Source organism: Rhinolophus sinicus, chromosome 3 (assembly GCF_057876585.1).
Source record: "Rhinolophus sinicus isolate RSI-liver-muscle chromosome 3, RSI-T2T, whole genome shotgun sequence".
NCBI lineage: Eukaryota > Metazoa > Chordata > Mammalia > Chiroptera > Rhinolophidae > Rhinolophus > Rhinolophus sinicus.
This window is the reverse complement of record NC_142503.1, coordinates 24,649,160-24,668,545: the sequence shown is the minus strand read 5'-3', so window position 1 is coordinate 24,668,545 and position 19,386 is coordinate 24,649,160. Positions and strand designations below refer to the sequence as shown.

The 19,386-nt window shown below is 37.4% G+C and overlaps 1 protein-coding gene across 1 annotated transcript in view; it reads right to left on the bottom strand.

Moving 5' to 3' along the window:
• The window catches only part of WDR70 (WD repeat domain 70), a 238,384-nt gene that overhangs the window by 194,551 nt on the left and 24,447 nt on the right, over positions 1–19,386 (bottom strand). The window lies entirely within an intron of this gene.

Genomic DNA, 19,386 nt, shown 5'->3' with positions numbered 1-19,386 from the left:
CCTGAAACCCTAAAATTTTATGAATATTTCATTCTTATTCTTATTTGCTAAATCCAAAGATGTGAAATCTAGACCGGACTCTGCGATTAACTCCACTTGTAACCTTCGTTAAGCCATTTAACCGTATAGAAACTGAGCTTTCTCACTTATAAAAGTGAAAGAGGTATTTCATGATATTCTATGATGACGTGGTTTACCTTAAACTTATTCACATCTGGAACTATGAACACTACCCTGTGTCACCGGAAAGTCCTTCCGTGACTTCCATCTTCTCCAGTTTTCTCTGCATTGCTCACTACCGTGATGTTAGTCTTTCCAGGTCATTTCATTGAAAACCTTCTCCGGCTCTCCCCACCTTTAGGAGCAATCTGACATTTCACAGCACTCACCCATTTTTGTTTTAGAAATTTTCTACATTTGACTAAACTATTGTTCTAAGTTAAGTTGCAAAAATTAATGCTTTTAAGAAGTTTCTAGTCAAAGGGTACAAATTTTCAGTTACAATATGTATTAAGTTCTGGAAATCTAATGTACAACATGGTGACTATAATTAATACCATACTGTATACTTGAAGTTTACTAAGAGAGTAGTAAACTATACGAAGAGATGGATGTGTTAATTAACTTGATTGTGGTGATCATTTACAATGTATACATACATCAAAACATCACATTGTATTCCTTAAATATGTACAATTTTTGTCAATTATATCTCAATAAAGCTGGAAAATAAATATCATTTAAGAAAACAAGAAAGTTTCATACATAACTGAAAAGCAGGTAATTTCTTATATGATACTACTCTCAAGAGTCTAGCAATATTCCTATCATTTGCAGTGATATTTATTTTTCACTTATAACTTATTAATGTATTTTTAAGAGCCCACCCTTACCCACAGCATTAACCATTCCAGGCAGGAATGGAAGAATATAGGAGGTGAGCCTGACAGGGAAGTGGGGCGGGCGGGGGGGGGGGGGGTTGTAACAATTAAGAAGGAGCTACCTGGCTTTCTAGGACCCCTATAATGGAACTCCCCCATCCCATTCCTTCACCCCCCACCCCAAAGAGAAGACTTTGTTTTACAACTATACAGGAGGAGGGAGGATTTCACCTGCTCAGACTGGGTCCCCGAGTTTTACCATCTGTCCTATTCCTAAAAAAGACCCACCTCAACCATGTCAGTGGCAACAATGGATGTACCATTCTCACAGCTTCAAAACTTGAACTAACAGTCCCCTCAAAGCCTCAAGTCCTTAAATTCCTGTCTGCAAAGAATACGTATGTGTTAGAATATGTTACTTGGGAAACAAAGTATCTTCTTATAAGTTGAGTAAAGATTAATACAAGCAGGGAATATAGTCAATAACATTATAACTATGCATGGGGTCAGATGGGTAGGAACTAGATTTACTGGGGTGATCACTTTGTTATATAAATCTCTAATCACTGTACACCTGAAACTAATACTGTATGCCAACTGTAATTGAAAAAGAAAAACGTATTTAAAAAAAAGAACAAGATCCACACCTGCAGCAAAAAAAGAAAAAAGAAAGAAATTAATACACGCCTCAGCCTAATATCCCCAGTTCTCTGAGAAGCTAAAAATGTGCTCTAACGCCTTGCTAGTCAAAGTGTGGTCCAGAGCAGCCCCGGAACATCATCCAGGAACATGTCAGAAATTCAGAATCTCAAGCCTCTCCCCAGACCTACTAAATCAGAATCTGCTTTTTTAACAAGGTCCCCAGGAGATCTGTATACACATGAAAGTGTGATGTGAGAAGCAAAAGTTTTCTGAGATTGTCACTTAATTGCAACACAAGTTCACAGCTTGGTAGTATAATGCCTGAGCTACATTTTACGTACATCTTAAGATAACTTCCATAACCTAAAAAAGATACTCGAATGGAAAATCCTGGAAATCAATTTTACTTAGCAAAATAATTCAGTTTTCCAAAACTGACAGGTAATATGGATTTCCCCCCCCCCAATTCATACAAACATTCATTCAACAGCTACTTAATGAAAAAAACTCATACTGTGTTAAACAGACAAGTCAAGAACAAGACAAGAATATGGATTTTGTTACTTACTAGTGGTAAGAATGAAAATTCCCTTCTCTTTGGAGTCTCTATTTCCTTCCGTCTACTGGATATAAATAATAATAGTAACAGTATACACACACACCATGGGCCAGGCACTGCTCAAAGCACCAGATAATATATTAAGTAATCTAATCCTCACAACAACTCTCTGGTAGGTACTTTTATCACTGCATTGTAAAGATGAGGAAACTGAGGCACAGCAAAGTTAAGTAATTTTTCCAGGGTCACACAGCTGGTAAGTGACTGAGAGGGAATTTGAACTTGGAAGTCTGACACCAAAGTCCATGCACGTAATCCTTACACAATAATGCCTCCTCCATAGCAATACCTGCCCTGTTGGTGTCACAGAGTTGCTGTCATGATCAAATGAGTTAATTTGACAAAACAGTGTATAATTATATCCCATTATAAGATATTATCATGAGCCTATGGCTACAAAGGTTTTATCTTGAAAGTATGCATTTTAGAAATTATTTCAGACCAGGTATAAAATGCCTTCAGATAGAAAAGTTCAACCAAGTTTCAGAATCTTAGATATACAGTGCAGAATTAGTTTGACATGGGTTATATACTGTAATATTCTGAGTTATACATAAGATTTCATACCTTTTTTATAAAAATCGAGTTATTGCTTGGGCAGTCTTTTTATATTTAGTTAAAGATATACAAATTCTACTAATTTTAACTATAAAGAGTGCCAAACTATCAGTCATTCAGGTTGGAATTAATTTTGGGGGAAAAAAGAAGCCTGAGGCATAATAAATTTTTATTAAATTTACCTGATACGGAGAAGTATATATTTATCCTTCTCACTTGCTACAGCTCTTTTAAAAACTTAACACGGCAGAACAGATATATCTAATTTAACTCTCCCTACAGGCACAAGCACGTATATGCTTCATAATTGTCAAAGGCAGTGAAAATTGGAGGCATCTCAAAAGCCAACGTATAGGTTCTTTTGGATTCATTCTGCAATTCTAGCTATTGCAATTATACACCCTAGTCATCCTACCAAATATGGAACAAACACATTTTAACACTTCCGCATACTTTCCATAGTCTAAAGCCACCACCACTACAACCAAATATTGTACATTGCTCTTAGGCATTTCTTGCTACAGAACAGAAGCAGATTGTCTGCTTGCTATGTCCCCCTAGTCTGTAAGATCCCTAAGGACAGGTACTATGACTTATTTGATTACCTATCACAGTGTCTGAAATACACAGGCGCTCAAACTGCTCAGTTTGAATGGATGGGGCATGAGGCAAGTGTAGGAGAGGATGACCTTGAGAAGCAGGATAGGTCACAATCCGTGGTAAAGGGCATAATGGTTAAGTACGTGGTTTCTGGGGTAGATTCCCTAGATTCGAAACCTGGCTCCACCATTTGCTACTGGGTGGCCTTGGGGAAGTTACTTAGCATCTCTGAGTGCCATTTTCCTTACCTGTCAAAACAGGAGGATTAAATGAGTTATTTCACCTCAAGTGCTTAGAACATTGATACACCAAGGAAAGATCTACTATTAGTACTATTGTTTGGTTCTAGATTTGAGCATTTGTTTATTTATTCATCAGTCAAACAAAAGGGGACTGAAAAGGCAGAACTGTGGCTTAACAGTAAATTCCTGGTTTGTTCGCACATCACTTTTTATGTTAATAAAAATCAAGACTGTGCCACTACTTCATTTAAACAAACAAACAAAAAAATTTGATCCCCATTTATAGTGTACAAGGCTCTGTGGGATGCAGAACTGAATAAAGACTCCCTGATTCCAATCCAGATCGGGAGTGAAATGGCAAAATTACCATCCAACGACTATCTGGTAGGCTATGTGAATCAACTTGGTGGTTTGGTCTTATTTCAAATTCACAATTAGTTGCACTTCTAGCACTCAGAATAAATACTTCTAACACAATGTCTTTCCAAATAAGGATCAAAGTCTATAGAATAAAGAAAAAGTAAGCTCTCCCTTGGTACTGCTTTAACATGTACGTATATGTTGTTCTATCAACTTGGCACTTAAAATACAAAATTTATGAACATGCAAACTTTATAGTCACAGTAATAGGAAAGTACCTAATTCCACTGAAAAACAAATTATATTAACTTTGGTAAATATTCACGACTTTCTAAAAATTCTGTAAAAGCACTTTTTTAAATTATAAGGTTAAAGCCTTAAGAAATCTTTTTCAAAATTGACACATGTAAATCTTCCGCTTTTACTCATGTAAACAGAAGGAAGGAAAGATCAAGGGAGCAGTTTTACTTGCAAATACTGTGTGTCATGCGGGAGACCCTGCTCGCTGCGCCATTTGTTGTGCAGGGCGACCTGCGGGGTCTCTGCTCCCGCTCCCCATACAAGAACGCAGGATATGGTGAGGCCAAAAAGGAACACCCACGGAGCCATAGATGGGGGAGTCATACCACTATATTCTCGCTGGCGGCATCCGCCTTTCTGCAATCCGCTCTTTCTAGCCCAGCCACCATCTTCTTGCTAGCCCCCATTCTTCTCTCTTTCCTCTTTCTCTGCTAGCGTAGCCACAGCAGTTATATTGTGGCCAATGGCTCACTGGTTACAGCTGACGGCCAACTAGCCACAGCTGATGGCCATGCAATCACAGTTGGCCATTTACTACCTGAGCCAGCACCTGTCTATGTGAGGCCGAGAGCCTGGAAACTACTTTCTGAGGCTCTGCCCCCACACTGTGCTTATACCTACTAAACTGAAAAACCCATGTGCCTTAGCTATGGTTGTCTTCTTTAATATTTAGAGGAATGCAAACATGAATTACCTAACCCTCATTCTTAAGAATACTATCTAGGGGTGGCTGGATGGCTCAGTTGGTTAGAGCGTGAGCTCTCAACAGCAAGATTGCCAGTTCGATTCCCGCATGAGATGGTGGGACTACAACTGAAGATTGAAAATGGCAACTGTACTTGGAGCTGGGTTGCACCCTCCACAACTAGATTGAAGGACAACTTGGAGCTGACGGGCCCTGAAGAGGCACGTTGTTCCCCAATACTCCCCAATAAAATTTTTTTAAAAAATAGTGTCTAGTTGGGAAGGCAGAAGAAAACAAAATGAGATCAATAAGTAAAGCAACCAAAAGTAAAATTTTAATATAATAAACTGAGAGTAAGAAATCGGGGGGAATATTTTTTAATTTTGCTGAATTCAGTTTTTTTGGGTTTTTTTATTAAAAAAGCTTTAAGGTAAAATGAAACATGAGTGCAACAGAGCCAACAGATGACGCAGATGTAGGAAGGCATAAGGAACTGGAAAGAAAAGAAAAATGAAAGCAAAAGAGAAAAAGAGAAAAATCCCACATAAACAACAAGTGAAAGACTTCGGAAGGCCCAATTACAATAGTATTAATAGAACTATGAAGTGTGAAAATTCAACTCGCTGTACCTAAGAGCAAACACACAAAATGGGGGGGGGGGGGTGGAATCAGTGTTATGAGCAGAAAGGGTGGGGAAAGAAAAAGAGGAGGTGGATTTCATTACTTCATTGAAAGTACTGAGGATAGTAAATATCCTTGGGTAAAGGAAAAAAGGTTTTGAGAAAGCAATGGATGTGCCAAGGGGTTTTTGGAGAAATGAACAAGAATTCTGTGAATCCAGAAGATAAAGTACCTGGCTAGAAGAATTGATAAAGGATACAAGGGAGAAAGAGCATAATGTTTTTTCATGATTACAAGAAAAGTAGTAGTCAATTGAAAAGGAGATCCAAATTTTCATAGAAGGGGGTCATTTGAAAAGGTTTGAAAATACTTCAAAATAAATTTAAATTTGTGGATAAAAGTTTATTTAATCTTTAACAAAATTTAAATTATAACTGCATGAAACTCAGAACACACTTAGATTCCACAAAGAACAAATCAGGTATTAAGTTATGGGAAGTATGAGGTAGTTTTTCCAACGAAAACTTATAACAGCATAACATAGCATCACAGACTTTATAGACTTACTTTTCCAGGATTATTATGAAGGATGTTTGCCCCAAAAATATTCAAGGCCTTCATAAATTTTCTCTTTTTCAATTAAGAACTGATCTAACTCAAAATTAGATCCTAATTTGACACTGGCTTGGGGTGGGGCGAAGGACACCCATAACATAACTTCCATAGACTTAACACAATTCTACAGCTGTTAGATTTGCGATTCAGTATATATAATATTGACAGAAGTTTACCAGAGTTTAATGCTGAATATTTACATGCTTAAACAACTTGTAATTGAGATTACAATCAAACTGTCAGATAAAAAGTACCCTCCTGCCTTCCTCATTGCACTTAAATTATGCTTCATATTTATCTGCATAAACTAATCCATCTTCCCCACTATACACTAATTAGTGCGAATAAAGAAAATGGCCCATACTAGCAGTGTCATTCACATTGCAGTTATATAAAATGTTTGTTGAACAAAATAAAAACCACTGCTCAGAGGCAGAAAAGACCCAATCTAGGGACTGTCCCTGGCAGCCACCTAAGAGGATACAAAAACCCAAGTGGCAGTGGAAGCTTAGAAAGTACGACAGCCTTCTGACGAGGAAACTGTGGCAGGGCTAGCTTGGAAATGTGAGGGTGGAACGTGGACGTGGACTCCTGAGTTTCTAAATGATTACTGTAACTGAGTCAGAAGCTGACTTTGATTCCATGAAATGTTTAGGAGGAAGAGAGTAACTGTGACCACAGCTAAGGATGGCCATTCATTTAACAAACATTTCTTAAGCAGTTACTATGTGCCAGGTACCAGTGAAGTATCTGGGGATACAGTAAGAAAAGAGACAATGTAACCACCCTCATGAAACTTACATTACTGTGAGGAGAAAGACAATAAACCAATAAACAAAACTGTCAGATAATGATAAGTACCAGAAAGCAGTGACAGGAAAAACGAAAGACTTGAACAAAGATCCAAATGAAATCATGGGGTCATGTGAAGTGCTGAGTGCAATTCCACATAGAGTACAGAATATATAGAAAGGTTCTCTGAGGGAATAAGCATAGTTGTTAAGAGAAAACACATAGGTCAATGTGAGTAGACAAGAGTGAGCAAGATGGAACAGAAAGGGATGAAGTCAGAGACATCTAAAGAGGCCAAGTCATGCAAGGCTTTACAGGGCAAGGCATGGCACTTGGATTTCTTAATAATGTGACTGAAAGAAATTGGAGGGTTTACTGAGAGGAAAATGACAGGGAAGCAGGGAAGTAACAAGATTGGATATGTGTTTTTTAAACTTTGGATTACTGTTGTGATCAGAGAAATAAACCTTCTTATCTGAACTCACAGATTTAAATCTTAAATTGTAAAGAGGCTAGCCTTAATATTCCTGCCATAAAGCCTTATCCTATACATGACTCTGTTACTGATCTAAAAAGCTTAAAAAACAAAAACTATAAATATACTTGTATTTCTGGTATGACATTGTCAAATCACCAAAGAATATAAAGAATTTTTCTGCATTATTTTTTAAAGTAATTATTCTAGCATTGATCTCAACCTAAATCTCACTTGTTCCGATTTGTAGAAGATATTGTTGATAAGGTTCTTTTTTTTTTTTTTCTCTTCCATTTTTTTTTTCTTCCATTTTTTTTTCTTCCACTGTGGACCAGAGACAGTGGGGAAAAAATGGATTCTTGCCAAAAGCCAAAATGTCTCTATTGCCCCCTAGTGCCCATCTTAAAGAATGAAGACCTTTGCACATTAGCAATTTGGAAATGGTTAAGGAATACATTCACTGATTTTGGAATAGAGCTTCTAGCATCCTCTGCTGACAGAATCATGCAGGTGTAACTAAATTGCTCTGTTTTAAAGAGCATTAATTTTCTCTGAAGTTAAAATCATTAAGCTTCCTCACATTTTTTAATTATTTTTCTTTCCAGTCAGCTGCAATTAAATTAAAATTCGTCATTAATCAGATATTGGTAATCATGATGAAAACAATGATAAAAACCAGCAATTATGTGTCAATCCTTATGCTAAGTGTTTACATGAATTATCTGTTTCTCACATTAACTCCTGAGAACTAAAGAGCTTGTTCCCCACTTTTAATTCTTCAACTTTCTCTATGCAGGAGAGAAAGAGACTGACTGATACAGGTGGTTGGCAATGACCAAGGCCAAGGGGATGGGAAGCCTCCGACCAGAAGTCAGAGAAGCACAGTGGTGGCCCAAACTTGGACTCTCCACCACAGAACGTGCCAGCCAGGGAGTCAGAGAAAGTTCACGGAAAACAGGTGCTCAGAACTAAAACGTCACTGTTACATCTAGCCTTTAGTTACAGTCATAAAAATGCAACTTTCAATTTTTCTGTATTAATGGGAAACAGGATAGTGAGGATAATGGAAAACCCCAATCACCCCAAAGTCTCCATTTAATTGTAAGTTACAACTTTCTTTACCTTTAAAAAAAATAATAACATGGAGAAGTAATAGATATGGTTTAAAAATGATTTTTCACCTCTTTTCTCTGACCCTACCCACTTGAATTTGTATTTACTTATTAAGTTCAAAAAACTAATAATAAACTTTCAAATACTAAATATTCCTAATCATTTAACAGTCAGTGTAATTTGACAAATAATGGTTTGCATAAGTATGATTTTCATTTGTGTTATACATATTTGAAAGAACAATTTTAGTACCATTGTAGATAAGTAAAACGGAATAACGTAAGGATGAGTGAAAAGCAAGCTTGTCATCAAAAGAAATTAGGATACACAACATTAACATTTCCAATCCAATGATTTCAGCAGTATCACTAGACCAACTACTAATGTGAAATGCACATAAAATATAAAAAAATCATAACCAGGCATTGTAGTTCTTAATGTACTGACTGATTATGTTCTCTGGTATTTTCCTTCCCATTCTAGTGCTACATATCAAAAACTCATTGTTAAGTTTTGTGATTGGAACAGGGCACAAAGAACTGTTTGGGTGATGGAAATGTCCTATACTTTATTTTTGATGGTGGCTAAACACAGTGTACATACAATTGTCAAAACTCATCAAACTGAACCCTTAGATCTGTGCATATACAGAAGTTACACCTCAATAAAAACCATCACTTTTTTTTTTTTAATTTTTGTAAGACTGTCTTAAGAAGAGTAAGCTACAACTTTTTCGGTCTCACTTGACAGGTAGGTTCATAAGCAGTTGTAGTTATACAATTAAATTAACTAATTAATAATATTCGACCGTGGGGCAGCTCTTAGAATTATTAAACTATTATGTAACTAAATTCTAAGCTTAGGACAAGGCACATATATAACGGTTCTTACAGAAACAGATGTCTAACTACATTTCTATTTCTTCTGTTCACTCCTCTATCCCTACTTCAATTTTCCATGTAAAAACTAGGGATATGTCACAAAAAAAAAAAAGAAACACTCTCAAACATCATAAAATAAGCTTTTCAATTATAAAAATTAAATACACTCAATTCCACTTGACAAATATATACTCTGTATGTACTATATAAAAGACACTCCACTACAAGCTATGTTTTTAAAAATTACTGTACCATTTATACACAAGTCCTTGTACTTGAGGTCATTACATATGGTTGCAAAGGATAGGCGAGGAGTGCAGACAAGCACACAAATAATGATTTAACAAAGAAAATCGTTTAAATTTGCTATAGAAGGCAGAAACCAAGCCTGGGATGTAACACATGCAGCTGGTATCTGGAGAAGCTGCTTGGAGGAAATCACTTTGAAAAGGTGCATAAAGGCTGGACAGAATTTTAACAAGCAGAAACTGGAAGAATGGGAAGAAAACATTAAAGCTTTGGTCAGTATCAACTCAAAACTGGCAGGCTGCTTTCTCAGAGAGAATTAATGGGGAAATGGAAACTGGGGAGGTCTGATACATTTAGGAATCAGACTTTCTAAATATTAGCCTATATTGATGAAAGATTAGACATGTCCCTGAAAAAACATATCCTGAACTTTTCAAAGAGCCAATGCTAAATGGGGAATGAATTATATGTCAGTTGTGGAAAATAACAGCAGGGAGGAAAGACAGCAAGGGAGGAGGTAAAACTCCTTTTAAAAAATGATAATCATGAACTTAATTGAGGGAAATTTGCTTATTTGTTTACAGATATAACTTGCTTCACTAAAAGGGCACAACTCCCCCAAGTGAAGCAATTTAAACTGCACTTTCACATGAAGATCTCTTACTGGGAATCTTTTCGCAAAGTAAATTTTTTAAAAAGTCAGTTTCTGTACCTCTATTTTCTTATGAATGTTTTGATGATTCTATATAAATGAACTTGATAGATACATAGTTGTACTTGACTAAAATCTTAGCAAAGTCTGGTTTTATGGAATCTTTCTTTAACAAAAGAACCAAAAAAATTGCAACTCATTTTCTGAAGAAATAAAAACAGCAGAAAAACTAAACAGCAGGACACAACAGACACAAAGGAATTCAAATGAAATGCGTGCATGCTCATAGAGTAACTAAATCCTAAGAGTTTAAAGATTGCATTAGTATCAATGAACTTTGGTTTTTGTTCCTTTGGAGAAAGGCAACTAATATGTTCACAACGAACAAAATAAAATAAAATTAAATAGCATACATACATGCAAGCTATGCAATACTAAAGGACTATACACAATGGCTAAAATGTCCCCCCCAAAAAGTGAAAAAATAATTTGCCATTATTGCTCACTACATAGTTGCTGTTTGGCTCTCCCCATTATCCATCTTTTGTAACGGAAGCACTAAATTTTAGCTAGAGTACTGGCTTCCTAAAGTAAACATTGTATTTCTCATGTGTGAGACAGATACGAAGTTCAAAATGAGTAACCAGACAAAAGTGCAAAAATAATGGCTACAGCTTGAGCATCCGTCTTGAGGCCCACATATTGAGGATGGCAGAACAAAAAGACAGAAGCACCTTAAATCTGTGACATCCTGGACCTGCAAACTAATTCTGGTCCATTTAATTCCTGGTTTCATTTATGTGAGAAAGAAAAAAAAAAAAAAAAGATTTCGATCCTGTTTAAGCCATTGTTGTTTTCCATTTTGTCAGGAGCAGCCAAATTAATACTGTACTAACTGATATGTAAGTTGGCCTCTTAAAACAGGCTCAAAGCCCAACTCCACAGGTTTCCCAGTATGGGAGGTAGCGTAGTAGTATTAAAAGCATAGATGGCCAGTGTTTGACTTGCAACTCTACCACTTAATAGCCAGATAACTGAGCAAATAAGCAAATTGGGCAAATTATTTAACCACTCAGGGGGGAAAAAATGAGAAAAATTTAGTGATTATTTAGTTGTTCTTACTTATTCAGATTTTTTTGTACTGAAAAGGTTTCTAGTTTTATTTATATTGACACATCTCTCACTAAGCTTACTCCTAATTTTTTGTTGTTGCTCCTGTTCTGAAACAGGTTATCTGTTTTCATTTTTAACTTTTTGAATTGGATGTTATTAAATTAATGTTATAAAAGTTTTTATTTGTCCCTTTCTGGTTTAGGTAGAGCCATATTAAATACAACATATCACTTCTTCCTTTCTAATATATAGTCTTTTTTTTAAAACATTTTATTGGGGAAGCGGAACAGGACTTTATTGGGAAACAGTGTGTACCTCCAGGACTTTTTTCCAAGTCAAATTGTTGTCCTTTCAATCTTAGTTGTGGAGGGTGCCGTTCAGCTTCAAGTTGTTGTCCTTTCAGTCTTAGTTGTAGAGGGACAACTAAGTGCAGCTCAGCTCCAGGTCCAGTTGCCATTGCTAGTTGCAGGGGGCACAGCCCACCATCCCTTGTGGGAGTCGAACCAGCAACCTTGTGGTTGAGAAGACGTGGTCCAACCAACTGAGCCATCTGTGAGTTCAGTAGCAGCTCAGCTCAAGGTGCCGTGTTCAATCTTAGTTGCAGGGGGCGCTGCCCACCATCCCTTGCGGGAGTCGAGGAGTTGAACTGGCAACCTTGTGGTTGAGAGCCCACTGGCCCATGTGGGAATCGAACCGGCAGCCTTTGGAATTAGGAGCACAGAGGTCCAACCGCCTGAGCCACGGGGCCAGCCCTAATATCTAGTCTTGATTATTCCAGTTTGATCTAATTGGCAAAAATGTCTAAGACTATATAGTAATGTGAGTTACCATCTTCATTGTATTCCTGATTTTAAAGAGAATACCTCTAAAGCTCCTTAATTATAACACTGACTGCAGACATGAAGCATGAATGAATTATTTAATATAGTCTAAAAAGTTTCCTTTTAGTTTCATTTTTAAATGTTTTTATTAGAAATCATGCTTAATTTTTTTAATTCACTTTTTGCTATTAAAATAGATGACCATAATGATAAATATCATTCTAATGGTTCTATATACTCTTCATTCACTCATTTAAGGGTTCTACATACTATTCATTCACTCATCCACACATCTCCAGCTGAATAGCCCCATTTTACAGAAGAGGAAAATATGAGAGGTTAAGTAACTTCCCTAAAGTCGCAAAGCTGAAAGTGAAGGAGCTCTGCCTGGCTCTAAAATCCACTCTTGTAATCACGACTCTATAATCCCTCCCTGTATCTGTATTTTACTTCTTTTCATTGCGTGGATTACTATTATAGGACTCCAATCAACAGCGGAAGCTGGGAGACAACCTAAGTGGCTACTGATGTTGAACTGACACTGGACTCACTAAGGTAGTAGTAATGGAGACGGAGAGAAATGGAGAGATCTGGTATACAATTTGGAGATGGAGCTCTGAGAATTGTTAATGAATTAAAGGTTGGATGTGGGGGAGGAGGAAAAGATAGGAATCGATGAGCAAATATTTAGAACTCTGTTTCCCATGTACTAACTTTATTTATGTTCTCTGGTTTTCTATTTTCCTTCGTTCTTCCTAATTTATGCTTTCTTATAGCATTTCACTTCATTAAATCCTTTTGAGAACAAGGTAAGATATACATTTGTTCACTGGTACTTGAGACTTATTTTATATAGGTGTTCAAAATTTGGTTTGGGTTTTTTTTTTTCCTATCTGTTCTAGATTTTCAAATTAAGATCTTAATTGCCTTACAATGAAAGACTATAATCCTTCATTGCTTGTAATCCCATTATTTATTTCTAATTACAGGCACCTATGATTAATGTGGAAACTAGAAAAGAATAGAAAAATATAAGGCAGAAAAAAACCTTAACTCCAATCCAACAATCCAGAAGCAAACAATGGGAATACTTTTTCCTATGCATGTGTATCATTTAAGTTTTTGGAATCATACTATCTCTACATGTTTACATCCATTCCTAGTGCTACTGAAAACTCTAAACATGTTTAATAGTTGCATATTTTATATGACTAACAATTTACTTGTTCTTCCACCTATTATTAGGTATTTATGTTATTTCTAATTATTCTATATTTTATATAGATGAGTTATTTTCAAACATTTTTAGACATGTGACCTTTCTGTCAAGAGAAAGCTCTGATCAAGCCTAACATTTTGCGGGGGAATCATGAAATTGATTTACACTTTGCCTTTTAAAAAACAGAATAAATATCACTTTCTGGAAAGTCGCGTTATTAGAAACACATGAAGTACACTTAATACAAGGAAACTGGTTTCTTGGTAACCCCAGTGAGATGGACACACTCTCCTCAGTTCCCTCAAATGCAAATAGATACGAGCAATCCCATTCTGTCACCAACCCCACAATGCGCCATGGAACATATTCCGAGCGCCATTATTATAAGTAGTACTGTAAGAAGAATCTATGCGCATAAAACTTTTTCTAAATTTCCTCAGGATAGAATTGCAGAAGTGACAGTATTAAGTTTAAAGGAAAGGGACATTTTTAAGGTTCTTGATACTTAGTAATATAGTTTCAATAATAAAAAACACTGTCAGAGCTACTGGCTCAATTCCCAGAACAGGCACCTGTTCATAGCAGTAGTTCTTCAAAAACTATGATGGCTATGACTTAATAGGTATAATTCAAAATAGGCATAAAAATGAGTACAATTCAAAAGACCAGGAGCTTACCATCAGTCAGTCTCATGTCATCTTCAGAAACAACTAAACACTAACACTTTGAGAGACATCAACTTTCACATGTTATGAAAGAAATATTTTTCAAGAAATAATCAAAATAAATATTACTTCTAAGCTATTCGGGGGAAAGAATGTTCTTATATAAATTTTATATGAAAACTTCAAAGTGGTTTCACTGTCACACAGAAACAAGGCAGCAATTCCATATCCTTCTTTTCAAGCAGCATTATTTTGCAAGCAATACCTCATGTCCTTAAGTATCCATGACGCATGACACCGATCATAACTTATGAAGGTACCCTAACCCAGTTAACCTCTGAGCCCAACTGTGACCATTTAAGTAATTAAGCCAGTGGACCGGGAAGATGTGCCACCACAGGTGGACTGGGAGAAGGCTGAGCTATGAGGCCTTTTGCTACAACCAGGTTGCAGGTGTTCAGGCAGAGTCCAGCCCAGTCCTACTGAATCCATCTCCATGTTACAGAGCCTGAGTATATTTATTTTTTAATTGTACCAAAGTTGATTCTTACATTCAGACTAAGAACTACGGGGGTAAAAAAAAAAAAGTTATTTTAAAAAAAAATTTTTTCCATTAATTTCAATAATACTTGCTGAAATATTTAGCCACTCAACTATGTGAACTTGGCTGCTCTCCTGCTAAGTAGAATGTCTCTCTAAAAAGCCACAGAGCCTGTACGTTTCTGAGCAACAACATAATCAAATTGTACTCAGGAATCCCCAGAGGGAGTCCTGCCTGCTGTGGTGGTTTGTTTTTACTCGTTTACGGAATGAGTACTATTCTTTGCAACATGACCCATGTTACAAACAGTTTAATCTTGAAGCAGTGAGGAAAGGGATTAAAACGAAAGATCTAGAAGCAAAGAGACAAACCTAAGCAGCTACAGCAAAAGTCTAAGTGGGAGAAAAATAAAAGCCTGCGTGTGATCTTACATGTTGAATTTAGAATATTGTTGGAGCTTAAATACGGACATGTTTCATGAGTGGTTAGAAAGCAGGATCTGAAGTTCAAATGAGATGCGGCAATCCTTCCAGCTGCTCTGAGTGAACAGGAACCATGAGGACAAGAAGATGTACATGTACAAAGCTCCATGCAGGTCAAACATGAAATGACAAGGTAAGCAAAAGCAGATCCTCAGGGAATGCTTATGGTTGGGGAAACATAAGGAAATGTGAACTAGTAAACAAACTCTAGCAGCAATGGAAGCACCATAAGAGATGAGTTTGTCTACTTTATTCATTGCTGTATCCCCAACATCTAGAAAGAACTTGACTCATAAGAAGTGTTCAATAAATATCTGCTGAATATACAAAGCTAGGCAGCCACCCAATAGTGTAAAGAAATGACAAAGGAAGAATTTCGAGGCAGGAGAAAGCAGTATTGTCCAATATTGCAGAGGTGCAGGATGAGAACGGAGAAAGGGCCTTTGATTTGGAGATTTGGAGTTTATCACTGGGAATCTAGGCAGAAACTGAAAACACAGATTTAAAGAGAAAATGTGTGGTTACAAAGCAGAGGTGGGAAATATAGATACTGCTTTTGAGACATATGGTGATAAAGAGAAAGAAAAACTGCATAGCTTGAATGGAAAACTGCATTAAAGGAAGATTTTAGTATGTTTGCAAACTTAGAGCCAAGAGTGAGTAGAAAGGAAAAGGCTGAAAGCACAAAAGGAAACAAAGGACAGAAAAGTTTGATTGTAAAGAATTCAAGTATGAGAGAAAAAAAGGAGGAGAAATCAAGAACACCTACATAATTCCGATATAAAAAACAATCTCATAATTTTGCTTCGCATTACCTCACACTGATTTCCTGAAGGAACGAAATTCAGTTTCTGAATCCACAAGCAAAAAATAACTAGACCCTACGTTCAACCAACCACAAAAACAAGATTCTTTCAAAGGCCAGAAACATTTGAATTCAATATTGAAACACAAGCCAAACACTGTGTAATGCAGGGTCTCAGCTCCCACTCCCCGCCGAAGAACGCAGGATATGGTGAGGCCAAAAAGGAACACCCACGGAACTATGGATAGGGGAGTCATACCACTAGTCTCGCTGGCGGCTGGTCGAGACACAAAAGCAAACATCTGCCAGTACCCCAACAAGGGGTCTTCCTGCACCCCAGTCTCGCTGGTGGCCAGGCGAGACACAGGAAGTAGGATCAACACGATCCACAATGTAATCTGCTTGCTAACCACACTTGCTAGCCACAATCCACAGTCCGCTTCTCTGCCAACCAACGCCCCAGCGTAGCCATGGCATTTATATTAGTGGCTAAAGGCTAACTGGTAACAGCTGATGGCCACTGATTACAGCTGATGTCCATCTACTACCCGAGCCAGCACCTTTCCACGTGAGGTCGAGAGCCTGGAAACAGCTCTCTGGGACTCTGTCCCCACACACTGCTATGCAAATTACCTAAAATGAATCATGCTGTTTTGTCTGTCTGGATCCCACAATATTCACATTCAAGACAGTAAACAGCAGATTTCCTCTGTCTATGATCCCCTGATTCTATTATTGTTGGATGTAGAAGGCTGTGAATATCCAAAATATCAAATACAACACAGCAGAGAAGTTTTGTTCTCACTCAGAACCTAAAAAACAGCCTGAGGTTGCCACTCATCTACTATCAAACCAAAAAGTCTGAAAACCAAAGGCCTCCATGTAAGGCCAATGTAACTTATCAGAATCAAGGAAGGCCACTACAAAGCCACACCCACAACATTTCCAAATGTCCAAACTGTCTGCTTTACCCACCATCTCTGCCCTAGCTTTGGAAATCCTGGTTGTGGTATGTCAGAAAAAATAGGAGAAACGGAAAAGAAACAAGGGAACTCCCACTCCTGTTTTGTCTCCCTTCTAAAGTTTCAGAGTTAATCCATGAAACAGTGATAATAAGCTCTGCATTATCAATTAGTGCACACTTTAAAATGGAGGCTGTTATTAGCACACGTCACCAACAGTCTTGCTTTGACCTGCGTATTACTTGATCGGCATTTTCTTTTTACTATGTTTACAAAAAGACATTAAAAAAAAAGACTTAACGACTTATTTCCAAAAAGAATGAATGCATATATTCTTATTTTTTTTAAAAGCCAAATGTTACTCAGTGTTGTGAGGGTGGCCTGTGTCTCTGGTCCCGCTCCCCACATAAGAACGCAGGATATGGTGAGGCCAAAAAGGAACACCCACAGAGCCATAGATAGCGGAGTCATACCACTATAGTCTCACTGGAGGCTGGATCCACACGACCTGCAACCTGCCATCCGCTTCTTTGCCTGCCAACCAACTGACTTACCAACCAACACAGCCGCGGCAGTTATATCATGGGCTAATTGGCTAACTGGTTACAGCTGACGGCCAACTAGCCACAGCTGATGGCCATCTGCTACCCCGCCAGCACCTTTCCACATGAGGCCAAGAGCCTGGAAACTGCTCTCGGACTCTGTTCCCACACTCAGTATCCTGAAGACATTAATTACAGCCATGAAAGGCTAAAGTTTACAAATGGGCTTCGGAGCCCCATACCCAGGCATGTTTTTACTTCTCTGCAAAACTGCACTTTGGGTCTACTCACACATCAGTTCCACGTCCAAGGTCTGGTCTTTCTTTTATCAACTGTCTATTCCAGACAAGTTGATTTCCCATCATCCTGAATCTAATCTTGTACACTGTGCCTTGGTGCCTGCCATCAACTCTTCATAGACAGGACGTGGCTTATCCCCACCAGACCATCAAAACGTAATCTTCTACAAGGCTCATTCCCATTCCACCTCCTCCAAAAAGTATTCCTTCTGTGTATTGTTCTCTGGATTCGATCTTATCTGCCTCATCTTTAACCTCACCCCCAGTAGAATGAACTCAGCCAGGCACCAATCACATGACATTTCCCCACGACAACATGGACTTGCAGAGACTTAGGACTTCACGTTAGCAATTTTTTTCCTGCTCGTAACACCGTTCTTTCTTCCATTCTTTGTTCTCCAGCCCCTGGTCAGCCTTGCAAACCTGAATTAGTCAGCTCAGACTACTATAACAAAGTACCACAGACTGGGTGGTTTAAACATCAGAAATTTATTTTCTCACAGTTCTGGAGGCTAGAAGTCCATGATCAAGGTGTCGACAAATTCGGTTTCGGTTGAGGACTTTGTTCCTGGCTTGTAGACAGCCCTTCTTGCTCCATCATGTGCAGACCTAGCTCTCTGGCGTCTCTCTTCTTCTAAAGACACTACTCCTATCCAAGCAGGACTCACCCTTATGACCTAACTTGACCTTAATCACTTTCAAAGAGGCTCATCTCCCAATATAGCCACACTGGGGGTTAGAGCTTCAACATACAAACTTTGGGAGCACACATTCAATAGATAACATTTTCACATTTCATAGATCAACCTAAATATTATCTACTCTGTGAAACACCCAAAGTTAAGAGTATCTTTCTCATGTCCATAGCATGCTGGGACTTAGATGCATACTTCTTGTTTCTGATTATCCTTGTGTGCTTGAAACCAAAATGCTGGATAAGGGTTCTAGAATATGTTCAATATATGTTCAATATGTTCAATGCATTTGTTTTGTTCAAATTTGTGCTCTTACTAATTGTTGTCTTAACAACTTCTGAATCTCCCATTATGACTATAGATTTTCCATTTCTCCTTGTAATTCTATCAGTTTTTGCTTAGAGTATATTGTGTTAAACGCTCAGACTGCCAGATTTTCCTGGAGAATAAATTGTTCTCTTTACTAATAGGTAATGACACGCATTTTGCTAATTAGGATTATGAACTTAAAGATTATTTTGTCTTACATTAATTTTATAATACTAATTACTATGTTTCCCCAAAAATAAGACCTAACTGGAAAATAAGCCCTAGCATGATTTTTCAGGATGCTCATAATAAAAGATCTACCATATTGCCCCGAAAATAAGACTGGGTCTTATATTAATTTTTGCTCCAAAAGATGCATTAGGGCTTATTTTATATTACAAGCATCCTGAAAAATCATGCTACGGCTTATTTTCTGGTTAGGTCTTATTTTCCGGGAAACACTGTAGTTACATTTTGATTAGTATGTTCCCGTTATATTGTCTTCTATTCCTTTTTCTTTCAACATTTCTATGTCAATACATATTCATAAACAGAATATGCCTGAATTTTTTAATCCAATTTGAGAATTTGTCTTTCAAGTGACAAGTTGAGTCCATTTACATCTATTGTGAATACTGAAATATTTGT